At 34.1% G+C, this 4,456-nt stretch overlaps 1 pseudogene; it reads right to left on the bottom strand.

Annotated features, from left to right (window-relative positions):
- Window positions 1–783: 783 nt before the first annotated feature.
- On the bottom strand, window positions 784–1,569 carry LOC129500695 (proteasome subunit alpha type-1-like; annotated as a pseudogene).
- Window positions 1,570–4,456: the final 2,887 nt, after the last annotated feature.

Here is a 4,456-nt window from a genome sequence, read left to right as displayed (position 1 = left end):
AAGTCCAAGTTAGATAAATTGAAGAAGGACAGAAAAGATGTGGTAACTCAAGCAAAAGAGAAAAGATACAGCCAACTATAGGCATCAGAGCTCCTTTCAGCTATAGACACCAGAGCTATCATCTGAACTGCCATTCAAGTATAATAACATTTTTTAGATGAAAAGAGATTTGATTCCATAGAATTATTGATAAAAGGAAAATTAATAAAACCTGGAAGAAGTTTATGTGTCACTGAGTTTTTAAATGTTAACACAGTTACATCGCTTTAGGTCTCGGTTTAATATTGTATATGATTTCAAATTTACATAAATTATTATAGGATTGCAAATCCTGAAAAAATTGTTTTATTTCCTACTTTTATTGAGTAGAAGGGAATGAGAGTAATATGTGATAAGAGTAGCCATTTGCCCTTGACACTTTCAAATCAGATGGATTCTTATTTGTAATTGGAATAAAATTTAACTAAAATATTTTTTTTCAGGTGAAACAATTTTATTTCACAGTTGTCTTTAAAACCACAAAGACACTATGTTCTTCATATAAAAACATTAGTAAAGATAACTATACTTTCTAGAAAATGATTATATAGACCCTCTCAAAGAAAAATGCACACCATTATATGGTTCAGACAAGTTACTTGGGAAAAACACATCTGGACCGATTCCTAAAACATACCAGAAGACCAGGCTGCATCTTTTGGTTCAAAGTATAGATTATCATCATCAGTAAGGGCTCCTGCATTCTTACATATTTGATAATACGCATATAGACTGGTTTGTGACTTAATGCTCCATTGGTTCATCAGCCTTTCCTGCAGGTTCATTAGCAGGTTGAGCAGGCTGTGCCTTTCTCTGTGGTCTTTCTTCAAGACCTTCCAGGAACGGAGATACATCATCATCATCATAAATTGTAAACTCCAAGTCTTTACCAACAATTCCAATGGAAACATCCTTTGTAGGTAGGTCCTGTTCTGCAGGAAGTGTCTCTCCTAAGGCACGCAGACCATGTTTAACCAGCTCATTCAAATTGCACTCCATAAACCCAGACATATGTCTCTCCAAGTAAGTATGAGCTGATTGAGAACGGGCTCCAATGGACATGGCTCTACAGTCAAAAGAGTTGGCAGATGGACAGGTTTGGAAAATGTGAGGGCCCATATCATCATAACCAGCAATAAGCAGTCCAACACCATATGGTCTCTGGCCATACCTTGTGTTGGTATCTGGGTCTTGCTTCCAGTCAGAGATACAAGACGAGACACAGGAAGAGGTCTGTCAAATACAAATCTGGAATCCAAACACTCGCATAAAATTACGTAACAGTCTAGCATCAGCAGTAAGTCCCGCAATTGAGATACCAATATGGTTATCAACATGAAGAATTTTCTTCTGATGAGCTGCAAGCTCTGACTGTGCTCTTTTCAATGCAACCAACACTGCATGGGTTTTTTATTTCAGACCAACTGTGGCTGAACCTTTTTTGACAGCTTCCATTTCATATTCAATTTGATGAATCCTGCCCTGAGGGCTCCAAACAATGACATCATTGTCATACTGGTTGCGAAACATGGTTCCGGCAGGGGTCCGGCTGCGGCCTCCTGCAGAGGTGGCGGCTTCAGGAGCGCCAAAATTTAACTAAAATCTTAATCTCACTACCCCTAAGATCGTTTACTCCAGGTTCTCCAGTTATACTTTTCTTAAACTATTCTAGGCCTTTGAAGAAGATGCATGTTCGGTTTTATGATTTCTGAAGATCCCAGAACTTGCTGTTGATAGCTATTTCAGTGCCAAACAAACCTATTACTTTAGTAAAATGCATTTAGCATTCAATTGAATCTAATAGCTTTCAAAATGACTCAATGCAGTCATATAGCAATTATCCCTACTAATGGAGCAGAACAGTAGCATCAATAATTCCAAAATACAGGTTATATAAGTATCTTTTCCATTTGGCCTAGAATTACATTGTGCTAACATCTATCCTTGAGCATTAACCTTCAATACAACATTTCAGATGATGGAATGCTCATCTAGGAATCAGGAAAAGTAAATTCAAATTCTTACTGACACTAACTAACATCTTTGTCCCCCAGTTTCCTTATTTCTATCAAATTGTGGAATTACTAATTATTTAAAACTGTGTTTCAATGCTACCTAATAAGGTAGGAGCTTTCATATGGGAAATTGGAGGTCTCATGAGATAGACCTTAGGGCACTCTCTGTGGAGTCCACTAGAGCAGTGCTCAAGACTATGTTTTACAAATAGTAAAATATATAAAAAGAGATTTTTTTCTTGAAAAAAGAAAATCTCTGTGGTAGACAGTCTCTAAGACCCTCTTTAACTTGAAAGTTTTATTTCCATGTATTTATTGAATATCTAATATTTTTGAGCACAATATGCTTTCCTAAGCAATTGCCACCAAGTGAAGGGCTTTGATTCTGGTTGCCTGACAGTAAGCAAACGTCTTTTATTACCTTCTAAAATATAGATACAACACCAATCAAAAACAAAAGTACAATATTTTATGTTGTTTAATACTGATAGGACACCCATTGGTTCATAAAACAAATCAAGTAATTTTATTTCTCCTAAAGATGTGTTATCTTTGTTAGGTAAAAGGTGTGTATATTTTAGAGGCTGTCAATGGGATGTAACAAATTGTAACCTCTTCTGCTGCAAAAGGATAATCTAATTCCCTTGTTGACTACAAATAAAGCTACTGCTTAAATTTATCATTTTTCAGGCTTTCAGCAATGATTAACTTATATGGGTTTTGTTGTTCTTTAATCAAATTGTCCTTAACCCATGGGCTGGCAAGCATATTTGTGATAATTATAAATAAAATATTTATTTTACACATTTATTTATTTATTTATTTATTTATTTATTTATTTATTTATTTATTTATTATTTACACATTTTTTATGTGTATTAAAACTTTATTTTTTATCTTCTCCCCAGCAACACTGAAAAGAGTGGCTCACATGTGAAAGCTTTTTAAAATGACTTCAGTACATACATGAATTTGAACTTTTGAAAGCTGAACAGTGTAGATTTGAGAGCTGTTGTCTAAGTAGTATTGTGAAGGTTGATATTCTTCCTAACAAGGTAACTGGGCTGTCCCAAATTTCTTGGTTTACAAAAATTAGTATTTTTAGTACACATTATTGAGGCCACATCTGTACATTTTATGGGAATGAATAATAATCAAAGGCTTCCTCTGACTTACGTGTTCTTTGTAGCAAGGCCTTTACTTATCCTGCCAAAAGTGAACAAAAACTCAGATGGATGAGGTTAGTTTAATTAAGAGAAAAAAATGTAATTGTAAAACTTGGCAAAAAACCGAGACCCCATGTGCATTTCAAGGTCTTAAACTGAACCACTTAGTATGTTATAAAACTGATTTAATAACATGCACACACACAGATAAAGGTCACAATGTCTCCACCACAAGCATATACGCATTTTTTTAAATGTTATAAGAGAAAGTATCTGGAGACTTAGTGACTACAAGTTGAGTAGTTGAGTATTAAACAATCATATAATATAACTTGGCAAAAATTGCCATATGGAAACAAATTATATTTATAGAAACATAGTTGTGTAACTGTGGTATTTAAGAAGAGCATGAGTCTAGAGCCAGATTGCCTAGATTCAAATTTCAGAAGAACCACTCACTAGCTGTGTCACATTAGGCGAGTGCTTGTTCTCTCCAAAATTAAATTTCCTCCTTTGTAAATGGGGATATTACTAGTATTTATATCTGAAATTTAAGGTGAGGTTAACTGGATTATTCTATGTCAAGAATTTGCTTGATGAAAGCATTGCCAGCCACATAAGTCCTCAATAAATACTATATTTTTATATAATACACATTATTTGGAGTTATGCATATTTCACATTACCTAAATATAATATAATTATAATATCTATTTTAATCAGAGCATTTAAATCTAGGGCAATAATAAATTGATCAAGATATATCCATATCATTACTACACATTTCAAAAGGACATTTTAGCAACTGCATAATTTTCATAAGAAAAAGGGCTAGATAATTAAAAATGGCTAAATAATGTTATAAAGGAAATTCTAAAGAGTCCAGAATATTAAGAGGGCAGATCGAAGGTAACACCTTCAAATATTAATAAGGGAAATCCATCTGTATTAATTAGACTCATTAAAAAGAAATCTAGGATCCACTATGTTGCCACTATGACAAAAGCCACAGAGAAGGAAAAAGAGCATGAGTCATTGATTGGCTTCGTTTAAATCAATATAGCTGAATAGTCTCCTGATTCCTTTTTGCCTGACATAATTAAGCATTCTACTCTTTTAAGCCACTGTAGTAATAGTTCTGCTACTGTCAGACAAACACGATCCTACACCTTATATTGTGGTGACAGAGAATACAGAGCAGATCAGATTATCCAAATTAAGAGCACATCACCCAGA

The sequence above is a fragment of the Nyctereutes procyonoides genome, unplaced genomic scaffold (assembly GCF_905146905.1).
Source record: "Nyctereutes procyonoides isolate TBG_1078 unplaced genomic scaffold, NYPRO_anot_genome, whole genome shotgun sequence".
Lineage (NCBI taxonomy): Eukaryota > Metazoa > Chordata > Mammalia > Carnivora > Canidae > Nyctereutes > Nyctereutes procyonoides.
The sequence above is the reverse complement of the archived record's forward strand: the minus strand, read 5'-3'. Positions and strand labels throughout refer to the sequence as shown.